General features: G+C 41.5%; 1 protein-coding gene and 1 non-coding gene across 4 annotated transcripts in view; both read right to left on the bottom strand.

The window, feature by feature from the left end:
• Positions 1 to 13,123, bottom strand: part of pde4ba (phosphodiesterase 4B, cAMP-specific a) — a 197,560-nt gene that overhangs the window by 110,641 nt on the left and 73,796 nt on the right. The gene's annotated exons all lie outside the window — the stretch shown is intronic.
• trnak-uuu (transfer RNA lysine (anticodon UUU)) lies at positions 4,228 to 4,300 on the bottom strand. Its single transcript has one exon. It is a non-coding gene; the product is annotated as a tRNA-Lys (tRNA).

The following is a 13,123-nucleotide window of genomic DNA, read 5'->3' as shown; positions in this document are numbered from 1 at the left end:
ATAACATAGGTAGCATGTCCAAAGGAAACTAACAACTTATGTTCGAATTTTGGTGGAATCCCAAAGAAACAACTACTTATACTATTTCCTTCAAACTTTGACAATGTATCTTGATTTGGTGGTGCCTCTATTCTGGCACAGAAGTTTTATGTGACTCTTCCTGGAAGGGCCTGGATAAATGCTCTAGAAAATCATTTGTAGCTTATGTTATAAAATATAAACAGTCCCAAAAGCACAACAATATCCCCAAATCTTAGGGCTATTTAACAAAACTGAAATTGAGCAAATTACCTGGGCCTGGCAAGGACCGTGAGTGTAGATTGCAAGGGCTAAAAAGAGGTGAATTGTAGATTTGTTGTCTCTGTGCACTAATTTACTTTGAGGACTCAATCAAGAAACCTACAAAATCTTTTAGGTTTGCACCTCAAGATAATTACAGCCTAAGAAATCATAGTCTCAGGATACATGGTAGGCCATTTCAGACTCATAAGGGACATCAACCATACTTGTGTAAAATTTTGCAGAATCTTCCATACAGTCAACAGATTTAAGAAATTTGGGAGTGATATACAGTATCACTAAATGTCTAGTGATGCTAGAAGTGTCTAGAAGTGTCTAGAATCCCTACAGTTCCATGATCACAGTTTGTGAAACCACATGACTCTTTCATACTTTGAGCCAGTTTCATAAACAGAATAGCTTATTTTCTGTTTTAGTAGATCACACAAACAATGTAAAAATAAATGTTAAGTGCCTGAATTAAACTGTTAAAATCACGAAGAAAGGTTTGTGGCAAGGAGACTAGTTAGCACCTCGTTTATTGGCATCACAACCTGGTAGTTTAAGTCCATAACTGATTGTACAAATAAGAATGGATGCATTTTGTCCAATGACAATATAGGTTTAGTTTGGACCAAATAGACTAAATTTTCTTTATTTACAGTCACAAATGGCAATGATTTTATCCTTTCTTTTGACTTAGCTCCCCAGTGTAGTTAATAACAAGGCATAAATCCGTACATCCAGTCCACATTTATACAACCGAAGATGATAAGTTTATTTTATTTAGAACTGTAGGCGGTAAATGTTAGCAGTGAATAAATTTGCATCGCAGCAATTAACACATTTCACATGCCAAACTACATGCTAATGACGCACAGGCTCTGTTGAATGTCTATTATTGCCAACAAGGACCACATAGCTGTACAAGATTCTTATTGTATGTATATTTGAGCACAGAACAATTTGTACTGTATAATAAATTGTGTTATTCTGTATCAGCATGGCTTTAAAAGAGTATATTTTGTTATACAACTCAATAAAGTAGTCAGTAAAATTATTAGGAAGAAAGGTATAATGAAACACAGAGGAAGCATACAGCAAGTGAAATAATAGCCTAACATGAAACACAAAGTGAGCTTCAGATTAACAGAGGTGGAGCTCCCTGATGGCCTCAAAAATTGTTCTATTGACTTGAGCTTCCTATAAAGTGGGCTAAATACTTGGTGAAAGCATGTTTTGGGTAGACAGGGAACACCAGCACTAAATGACACTAATTCCCACTTTCCTGAAACAAACATCCTGAGACAATGTAGAAAGCACGATTGATATGATCCATTGATCTCAGCTGTTGCAATGGGATTTTTGGGACTGCTAAAATGAATCATTATCCCACGATTTCACAAATCCTCAAACAAAGGAGAGTTGATGGCCAAATATGATTCAATTTTGTCTCCAATGTAAGAGCTGAATGTTCTCTACAGCATGGTTGAAAATAAAGAACAGAAACTAGGTCATCCTAGTTTCTCATTACTAATCAGATTCAGTTGCTTTCATAATCTAGTTCATGATAAGAATGGTGACTTGGTTAGCAGGATTTAAGAGACTGCATGTTAGGAAACAAGTGTGGAGCAGAATTGGTATATTTTCCTTCTTTACAGCTGGATTTGAGTACAGGAGTAACTATACTCCTGTATAGTCATATCCCAGATCTTATTGAGGCCACACTTAGAGAATTGTGCCCATATTTGGCAGCTGAAAAATGTGTTGCTGGAAAAGCACAGCAGGTCAGGCAGCATCCAAGGAGCAGGAGAATCGACATTTTGGGCATAAGCCCTTCTTCAGGACTGAAGAAGGGCTTATGCCTGAAACATCGATTCTCCTGCTCCTTGGATGCTGCCTGAAATGCTGCGCTTTTCCAGCAACACATTTTTCAGCTCTGATCTCCAGCATCTGCAGTCCTCACTTTTTCCCATATTTGGCAGCAAAAGTTCACTAGGCTGATGCTGAATAGAAGATTTGTCACATGAGATGACAACTGGACCTGTATGTAATGGAGTTTAGAAGAAAGAGAGATCTCATTAAAAAATAAAATTTTAATAGGGCTGGACAGAATGGATAGAAAATTATATTTTTTTCTGGCCAGGGGATCAAGGATAAGGGGCCACAGTCTCAGGATACATGGTGGGCCGTTTTAGACTGAGGTGAGGGAACTTTCTTCACTCCAAAGGTGATGAATCTATCTGAATGTAAAACCACATGACATAGGGACAGAAGAAGGCCCTTGATCCTGTTGAATGACAAAGCCGACTTGATTAGCTAAGCAGCCTTCATCAAGGGTTAGAGGGAAAACGAAGGTAAGTGGTGATAAGGAATTTCAGATTAGCCATGATCCTATTAAATGGTAAAGCCGGCTTGATTGGCTAATGGCTGATGAAATTCCTTTTCACCACTTGCCTTCATTTTCCTCTAACCCTTGATGTCCCTGCTGATCAAGCATTTATCTATCTCAGCTCTAGTCAAGGACTCTGCCCTCATAGCTCTCTGTGGCAAGGGGTTTCAAAGACTCTGATCCCTCAGAGAGAAGAAATTGGTCCTCATTTTAGTCTCAAATTGGTGCTCCTTGATTCGGAGAGTATTCCCTGCTAATCGTCGACTCTCCCACGAGGGGAAAATCCTCTCAGAATTAACCTGTGAAATTATAGATCACAGAAGGCAATTGAAGCAAAACCAGTGAATATAATTAGGAGAAAAGATAAAAAGATTTCTACAGGGTAAATGTGTCAAGTGTATGGCAAGAGAGTGGAAATACAGCATTGAAATAGAGGATCAGCCATATTTGTGGCAAAGGTATCTAATCTGAGAATATAGCAACTCACACCATACTTTTCTTGCGTTAATCGACTGGGGTGAAGGAACCAGCTTTTTGTTAAAATTAATTTTAAAAGATTAAGCATACTAAAATATATACCATCAATTATAATGAAGACATTGACAAAAACAAGCAAATCGCAACTGAAATTGAATTTCATTCATTTGTGAGATTCGAAAGTATAAAGCATACCACTGGGCACGTTCTTCCAATATAGTTACAACACTGGCATCTATCCATCAATGTAGAAAATTGCCCATATGTCCTGTCCACAAACAGCAAGACATATTCAAGCCAGCCTCAGAGTTATCAAGTAAATGCTGTCCAATTGCAGAATCATATGTTGGAACCAGTATTGAGAGTTGGCAAGCACAGTCTGGTTGCCAATAGTGAACGCATATGACATTTGATACAATGTAGACAGGCAGGAGGCTAGAAGAACACAGCAAGCCAGGCAGCATCAGGAGATGGAAAAGTCAACATTTCGGGTGTAACTCTTCTTCAGGACTGCGGTTGGGTGTGGAGAGAGCTGCAGATAAACGGGTTGGCGGGGCAGGGCAGTGAAGCGGGGAAGACAGGTAGAGGGTATGCCCTAGTTGGTCAATGGGAGGATTGAATCCAGTTGGTGGCTTGGAGAAGTGAAGGGGAAGGGAGGGGAGGGGTTGTGGCTGGGAAGGGAGTTGGGCGATGAGAAGGGAGGTTGTTTGAAATTGGAAAACCCAGGCTGTAAGCTGCCCAGGCGGAAGATGAGTTTTTTAGATTAGACTTACAGTGTGGAAACAGGCCCTTCGGCCCAACAAGTCCACACCGACCCGCCGAAGTGAAACCCACCCATACCCCTACATTTACCCCTTACCTAACACTACGGGCAATTTAGCAAGGCCAATTCACCTGACCCGCACATCTTTGGACTGTGGGAGGAAACCGGAGCACCCGGAGGAAACCCACGCAGACACGGGGAGAACGTGCAAACTCCACACAGTCAGTCACCTGAGTCGGGAATTGAACCCGGGTCTCAGGTGCTGTGAGGCAGCAGTGCTAACCACTGTGCCACCGTGCCGCCCACAAAGGTGCATCGCCCGAACAGGGACTTGAACCCTGGACCCTCAGATTAAAAGTCTGATGCTCTACCGACTGAGCTATCCGGGCTCTAAATTCCTCCAATTTGCAGTGTGGTTTGATGTGGCGATGGAGGAGGCCAAGGATAGTCATGTTGGAAAGGGAGTGGGAAGGGGAATTGAAATGGGCGGTGACTGGGAGGTCTGGTCAGCCCTTGTAGGCCCCGCTGCGATGCTAGATGAGCTGTTCCCTAAAGGTTATGTTCAGTTTTCCCGATGTAGAGAAGACCACATTGGAAGCACCTGATGCAATAAACTAGGTTGGAAGAAAGGCAGATCAACCTCAGTCTCACCTGGATGGACTGTTTGTGACCCGAATGGGGGTGAGCGGGGTGGTGTGCTGGCAGGTTTTGCATCTTTTCTGGTTACAGGGGAAGGTACCTGGGATTCAGGGAAGAGTGGCGCAAACCAAAGCTGGGGAAGGGAATGGTACTTGCTGAAAGCAGAGAGGGGTGAGGAGGGGAAAACGTTCTTGGTGGTGGGGTTGAATTGGAGTTGGCAGAAGCATTTAAGGATAATGCTTTGGATGCAGAGACTGGTGGGTGGTAGGTGAGGACAAGGGGGACTCTCTATTGCATGGGAGCGTTTTAGGGCAGTGAAACAGGGAGATGGTGTGGTGGAGGGCTGTCTGGATGACAGAGGGAGGAAAAGTACATTGTTCAAAACAGGTGGAGATTTGGAATGCTTGGGAGCGGAATGCCTCCCCATCTGAGCAGATATGGCGGAGGTGGATGGATTTTTGCAGGGTATTCGGTGGGAGGAGGCATATTTCCTCCAAATCCAGGGGTGGCCATCAGCACCTGGATAGCCCCAGCTATGCCTGCCTCTTTGTTGACTATATCAAACAGTCCCTCTTCAGTTCCCCTCCACACCCCCCACCAACCCAACCTCCACTCCCGGCACCTTCCCCTGCAACCGCAGGAAATGTAAAACTTGTGCCCCCACCTCCTCCCTCACTTCCCTCCAAGGCCCCAAGGGATCCTTCCATATCCGCCACAAGTTCACCTGTACCTCCACACACATCATCTATTGCATCCCCTGCACCCGATGTGGCCTCCTCTGTATTGGGGAGACGGGCCGCTTACTTGCGGAACGCTTCAGAGAACACCTCTGGGACACCCGGACCAACTAACCCAACCACCCCGTGGCTCAACACTTTAACTCTCCCTCCCACTCCACCAAGGACATGCAGGTCCTTGGACTCCTCCACCGGCAGAACATAACAACACGACGGCTGGAGGAGGAGCGCCTCATCTTCCGCCTGGGAACCCTCCAACCACAAGGGATGAACTCAGATTTCTCCAGTTTCCTCATTTCCCCTCCCCCCACCTTGTCTCAGTCGGTTCCCTCAACTCAGCACCGCTCTCCTAACCTGCAATCTTCTTCCTGACCTCTCCACCCCCACCCCACTCCGGCCTATCACCCTCACCTTGACCTCCTTCCACCTATCACATCTCCATCGCCCCTCCCCCAAGTCCCTCCTCCCTACCTTTTATCTTAGCCTGCTTGGCACACTCTCCTCATTCCTGATGAAGGGTCTATTCCCGAAACGTCGAATTTCCTTTTCCTTGGATGCTGCCTAACTTGCTGTGCTTTAACCAGCAACACATTTTCAGCAGCTCTTCAGTACCTACACAGGCACTCTGCCCCAACTCTTAGGTTGTTACATCAATGATTGCATCCTGCACCTAGGCTGAACATCGACTTCACCCACAACTTCTATCCCACCTTCAAATTCACTTGGTCCATCTCGGACTCCACCTTCCCTTTCTTGACCACTCAATTTCCATCTCTGGTGACAGTCTCCAGATGGACGTTTACTACAAATCCACAGACTTGCATAAGTACCTGGACCACACCTCCTCCCAATCAGTTCTTTTGTCTCCAACCAAATTTGACACAATCTGCCAATTTTCAGGATGTATGGCCTACATCACACCAACAGTGAAATCCATACACCAAATTACTCATGTGTGAGACAAGCAGTCTGTTTAACTTGAAGCACCTTGTTAATAGTGAACACTACATGTGCTGCGACTGCGTTGAAGCATTTAATTTTGCCTGGTTTACAGGTTTTTCAGATAGCTTACCTTTTCAGGGCAATCTGAGGTAGACTGGACACTTTTCAGGAATAAGAGTGACTGCTTTAGTTCCTCACATGGACAATATTTGCTGGATAATCCTGAGTATATGAAGAGTTACATTGACAACCGATTTAGGATCGTCAATCAGGTTTTTAGCACAGTACACTTTTCTGTACCAGAAGCAACATTTCTTCAATTTAAACATTCCCTAACAGTTAATTGTCAATCATCATTAATTTGTGCATTGTCTATTGCAATGCTTCTACAAATTTTAGTTTTCCCCTTGAATTGGTAGTCTTGCAAATTGTCCTGTTGAGTGCAAGATGAAAAGCTTTAACAGAAAGTGCCTTTTTCTCAGCAATACTTAAGTTTGGTACCACCAAGCAGCAATTTGGATAAAAGATATGCATGGCAATAATTTTACTAACTTAAATGGATACTATTGCCAGGAAGACACAAGACTACAACAATCATTAAATTCAATTATACATAGATCTGAAATATTAACTATTAGTAATAGTAATATTAACTATTGACTTTAAACTTAAGTTTATATTAACGTTTTATGCAATATGTAATGTTAAACATTGATCTAAAACCATCTTGCAGATTTTAAATTAGAAAACAAAAGTTAGAAATTGCACATACAAAATGGCTGCAAAAATATCTTTAAATAAAGATAATAACAAAACTTGGAAATAAACATATATAAAAATTATATAAAGACATGTGCTCAAACTCATTAAGGGAACACATTGAACAGTTCATTGTTATATTATCAAGATTAATAACACACAAGACCATGCCCAATTAAGCTAAGTTAAAGAATATGTCAGCAAGAGGGTGGTAAGAACCCATTACATGTGGAGTGGGCCGGTACTGAACTTTTGGATTAGAGTGGTGCTGGTAAACCACAGCAGGTCAGGCAGCATCCAAGGAGCAGGAAAATGGACGTTTCAGGCACAAGCTCTTCATCAGGAATGGAGCTCCATTCCTGATGAAGGGCTTTTGCCCGAAACGTCGATTTTACTGCTCCTCGGATGCTGCCTGAACTGCTGCACTTTTCCAGCATCACTCTGATCTAAACTCTGGTTTCCAGCATCTGCAGTCCTCACTTCTGCCCAGTACGGAACTTTGAATAAAGGTTTAAAAAGGCTCAGATCCAGAGACCCCGTTAGGTAGCAATATCCAGAAAACAATATGCTTCCATGGATGCTTGAAGGTGGGAGACTGAGGGCCATGTCCGCCTTTTAGACTGGAGGTCTATGACCAGCAGTATGGTGCAAAGACTGGTTCTGGGTCCACTATTTTTTGTTATTTATATAAATGATTTGGATGTGAACAATTTGCAGATGACACAAAAATAGGTAGTGTAGTGAACAGTAAAGAATATTATCTCAGAGTACAATGGGACCTTGATTAGATTTTAGATAAATGAAGTATTGCATTTTGGAAATTGGGGAGTGTTGCTGAACAAAGAGACCTTGGAGTGCAGGTTCATAGTTCCTTGAATATGAAGTCACTGGTACAGGATAGTGAAGGAGGAATTCCATACCCTTGTCTTTATTGGTCAGTGCATTGAGTACAGGAGTTGGGAGATCATGTTGTTGCTGTACAGGACATTGTTTAAGCCATTATTGGAATACTACGTTCAATTCTGATCTCCCCACTATAAGAAAGATATTGTGAAACTTAAAAAGAATTCACAAAAGATTTACAGGAATGTTGTCAGTGTTGGAAAGGTTGAGCTATAGACAGAGGCTGAAAGACTGGGGCTATTTTCCCTGAAGCATCGGAGGCTGACGGGTAACCTTACAGAGGATTACAAAATCATGAGGGGCATGGTGAACAGTCAATGTCTTTTCTTTCCCCCCAGGATAGGGTAGCCCAACATTAGAGGGTATATGTTTAAGGTGAGGGGGGAAAGATTTGAAAAGGACCTAAGGGGAAACTTTTTCACATGGAGGATGGTACGTGTATGGAATGAGCTGCCAGAGGAAATGTTGGAGGCTAGTACAATTACAACATTTAAACAATATCTGGATGAGTACATGAATAGGAAGGCTTTAGAGGGATCTGGGCCAAATGCTGGCAAATGGGAGTAGATTAATTTAGGATATTTGATCAGAATGGAGGAGTTAGACTGAAGGGTCTGTTTCCGTGCTGTACATCTCTATAATTCTATGACTATTTGAAGTGTCTTGGATGTGACATGTATAATCATGCCTCATTTTGCATTTTGTTAAAATTAATCTGGTACAGGAAAAAGACAGTGAATATAGATACATTCTCTATATTAAAACAGAGGTCTAATTTTATGAATGGGTTGACGCTTATACATTTCGACTTAATTTTTTATTATAATTTCAAAATTCAATATGGAATAAAACAATCAATTAAAATCTTGTTGGATTTACTATCTGAATTGCTTTGTATACATTCTTAGATTAAAAATTTCATTTAAAACCCCAGAATTTAAAACAAAAGAGTTTTGGTCAAATGATTTAATTCCAAATTAGGTATTCATTCAAAAATATGTACGACATGACGGCAGCATCTCAGATCTCTGGAAAGCATCCCATCAAAGCAATTTTGATATTTTAATGGCTTAATTACAGAAATATTAGTATGGCTTTTACACTATAATTGTGGATCTTCCAATTCCCCAAGTTGCTGAAATTCTCCAATGACAGCAAACTTTGATTACTGAGGGACTGAAGTTATGACAGAGGAATAAGGCAACGAGAACGAAAACCTCAGTGGTTTTATTATCTGCTTGTGTGAAAGGCTTTCATGACAATATTTGTACACAGGGGTAAACTTGACGACTGTGCAATTTTTATTGACAAACTTGATATACATTTGATTTTCCATTTGAGTTTTGGACTGTCAGAGGGGCATGGATGCAGATTATACTATTTTATTTTGTGCCTTAGATGGGAACTAGCAGCAATGGTTTATACTTCACAGACTGTAGTCATGTGACATCTACAATCTTGTGAGTCAACAATAGGCTTTATTGAAAATAATTACAAATGGACACTGGTAGGAAGGGGCATCTCTCGGAGCCATACAAACTCCAGTACGAGTCTGTACAATCTTAAGCCATCAGGACATAGTTTCCTTTGAATATTCTGAGTAGTTATACACAGAGTTGAAATACCATGCCCTTTTCTATACAATACCCAAAGTCCTCAGTTCTCCCTTTTACCATTGATGTTTAGATCTGAATGTTTAACTCTTTCTCCACTTCCCCTGCCAACACCCACCCTCCTGGTCTCTTGTGCTAATATCCAACAACATTTGCGGTTTCACCTTGTAAAGCTACAAGATGCATGTGCACACTTGCTGTTCCCTTGGAGGGCTAATACTATGGTGGAATATTATGATGGTTTCTGATAATGGCTAATCTTTGGGCTGTGAATCACATGAAGATATATAGCAGCAATTAAGACCAACTAAGAAAAGGCGAATTCACAAGAGAAGGATCCAGAATTCAGACGATTACAATCTTTTGAAGAAGGAAGAAAAGGAAGTGAAATCCTCATTCTCCTTTCAGTAGGTTTTATCTCTGATCTAGGACAAAGTAAAGAGATAATAATGAACAGTATAATGCGAGAAATGTTCTCCATTGCTCTTGGGACAGAAATTTCTGTTTCTGTAGTAGTACAGACAAAGTGAGAATGTGGTGAATTGAAAGAATGATTGTTTTTCACCCCTTATCTCTTGACAACAAGATAGTGTCTGATTGACTCCTTTTCCTTTTTGCACCTGTCCCTTAGTCAGAAAGGCTGATGGGTGCTTAGCTACTCCAATCACACACATGTATTTAGGGAATTAGGGAAGACAGGAGAGACAAGTTATAAACTTCAAATTTTGGTCAATATAAAGATATTGTAAACCAGTTCACATGAGTCAGTGTTCAATAATATTTTCTGGAGTACAGAATTCTAGACTTCGTAACAGTCTGGGTTAAGAAATTCCTTGCATCCAAATTTTAAACATATGTCTATTTATTCATCAAGAATGTCTCTTCTCAATCTCTACCCTGTCCACCCCCAACAGCACATTTCAACAAGATCGCTCCTTATTCTTCTCAATTCTAATTGAACAAAGGTCTAACCTGTTTAACCAGTCAACCCTTAAACCTTGGAACCAGCCAAGCAAATCTCTTTTGAATTGCTCCAATGCCAATGCATCCTGTTTAAATACAGGAACCAAAACTGGACACTAAATTTCAGGTGCAACCTCACTGTTCAGTTGTAACAAGACCTCCCTGATTACACTTTAATCCAGAGCAAAGTAAGACCAAAATTCTACTTGTCTTAATTACTTACTGTAGGTGACCTTTTTTAATTCAAGTAGCATGAAGTGAGAAAATGAAAATTTTGGACACTGCTGTTGCAAAGAATGAACCCAATTTTTTTTTCTTTTACAATTAGCAGGTCAAACCTGGAATGTTCAGTATTCACCTATTGTTTGTTATAAAACACTATAAAAGCCGTTGCTCAGCAGTCTGCAGTTTGTCACCCAAGAGAAAAACAGTTGCATTCAGACCTCAGAAAAGCCTGCAAGCTAAGATAGGTTTATCTTTCACATAAACACTTAGGCAGACAGTGAGAGAGTGTAAGAAAACCAGCATTCAAAGCCGTTTCTAACTCAAGCAAAGTCATGCATCCAAATGAGCACCTACTGAATGAAGGATCTTCTGCGAACGGCAACATCATATCATTACCAAAAGAACAGTGAGAAAGTAATCTCATTTGGCCCTTGTAACTTGGAATCTTGATCCATACAATTTTCTCCTTTTTGAATGTATTTCCCACCCACAATATTTCTGTACATTGCCTGTGTTGTCTGACCTATTTGTGAATGTGTGCATGTGCTTTTTGGCATTGCACTGAGGCATTAACTAGGGAATGACCTTTGCCTATTTTATTAGTTGAAACAGGCGCAGTGCACGTCCATGTTCTTTCTACCTGCAAAGAGAATATTCTTGCAAATTGTCCTTTTGGCAACAAGATGAAAAGCTTTGAAATAACATCAGCAAAATTAGCTGGGCTTGGACCATGCCCTGATCTTTTGCAAAACCACAGTACATTTCTAGACTGCTTGTTTCTTTCTTACCTTTGCAAATACTTTGTGGTCAATTGATTTCTTCTGGATAATCCAAGATAGAGGATGGGAAAACTTTCTGGCTGTAAGAGCTGCTCCTTTTTTTTTGAGGTATTTTAGGTGTTGGAGGTGATTTCCTTGAATTCCAGGAGCAGCAATTACTACTTTACATGCTGTTGCATTGTTTTGGAACTTTGGAGAAAAATAAAAGTCAAAACAACAGCAGTTTATTTAACCTGGGGCAGTGTTTTGTAGAGGAATAAGATGGTGTTATTTTCTGGGTCTGTAGATTGTGAAGAAGCAAAAATGGCCTTTGCAGTGATATGTACTACTTGACAGATGTGGGAGTTTAAAGAGAGTTTAAGGGTTACTGTGGATTATGTCTGCCATAAATGCTGTTGGCTATGAATCTTATGAGACTGAATGGATCGGTTGGAGAGGAATTAGAAGCGATGAGGAATTTGCAACAACAACAGTATGTGATGGATAGCAGTTATAGCAAAGGGGGGGGGGGGGGGGGGGGGGCAGGGGGAGGGAAGTCTCAGATACAGTCACATAGATCGGTTAACTCCAGGAAGGGAGAGAGAGAGGTCGGCACCTAGGGCAGGAGTCTTTTGTGGATAGATCCATTTCAAACAGGTATGCTTTTTGGAAAATGTAGGGGGTGATGGATTCCCAGGGGAACATAGCATGAACAGCCAAGTTTCTAATGCAACGAGGGGTATGTCAGCTTCCAAGAGATCAATTGTGTTAGGGGGTTCTGTAGTCAGAGGTACTGACAGACGCTTCTGTGGCCAGCAGAGAAAAAGCAGAGTGGTGTGTTGTTTCCCTGGTGCCAAGATCAAGGATGTCTCAGAGAGCATGCAGAATGTTCTCACAGGGGAGAGGGGCCAGCAGGAGGTCATTGTTCACATTGGAAAGGAAAAGGTTGAGACTCTGAAGGGAAATTACAGAGTTAGGCAGAAATTTAAAAAGGAGATTGTCAAGGGTAGTAATATCTGGATTATTCCCAGTGCTATGAGCTAGTGAGGGCAGGAGTAGGAGGATAGAGCAGATGAATGCATAGCCGAGGAGCTGGTGTATGGGAGAAGGATCATTGGAATCTCTTTTGGGTAGAAATGACCTGTACAAGAAGGACAAATTGCACCTAAATTGCAAAATGACTTATATGCTGGTAGGGAAATTTGCGAGAACTGCTTGGGAGGATTTAAACTAGTCAGGTGGGGGAGGGGGGGGTAGAACCCGTGGAGATGGTGAGGAAAGACATTGATCTGAGACGGGTACAGCTGAGAACACAAGTGAGTCAAACAAACAGCCACGGTAGGCAGGGACAAGGTAGGACTAATAAATTAAACTGTACTAACAGGGAAGGCAGATAAACTCAGGGCATGGTTAGGAACATGGGACTGAAATATCATAGCAATTACTGAAACATGGCTCAGGGATGGGCAGGACTGACAGCTTAATGTTCCAGGATACAAATGCTACAGGAAGGATAGAAAGGGAGGCAAAAGAGGAGGAGAAGTGGCATTTTTGATAAGGGATAGCATTACAGCTGTACTGAGGGAGAATATTCCTGGAAATACATCCAGGGAGGTTATTTGGGTGGAACTGAGAAATAAGAAAGGGATGATCACCTTATTGGGATTATATTA

Source organism: Hemiscyllium ocellatum, chromosome 9 (genome assembly GCF_020745735.1).
Source record: "Hemiscyllium ocellatum isolate sHemOce1 chromosome 9, sHemOce1.pat.X.cur, whole genome shotgun sequence".
NCBI lineage: Eukaryota > Metazoa > Chordata > Chondrichthyes > Orectolobiformes > Hemiscylliidae > Hemiscyllium > Hemiscyllium ocellatum.
This window is presented reverse-complemented; position numbering and strand designations above follow the sequence as displayed.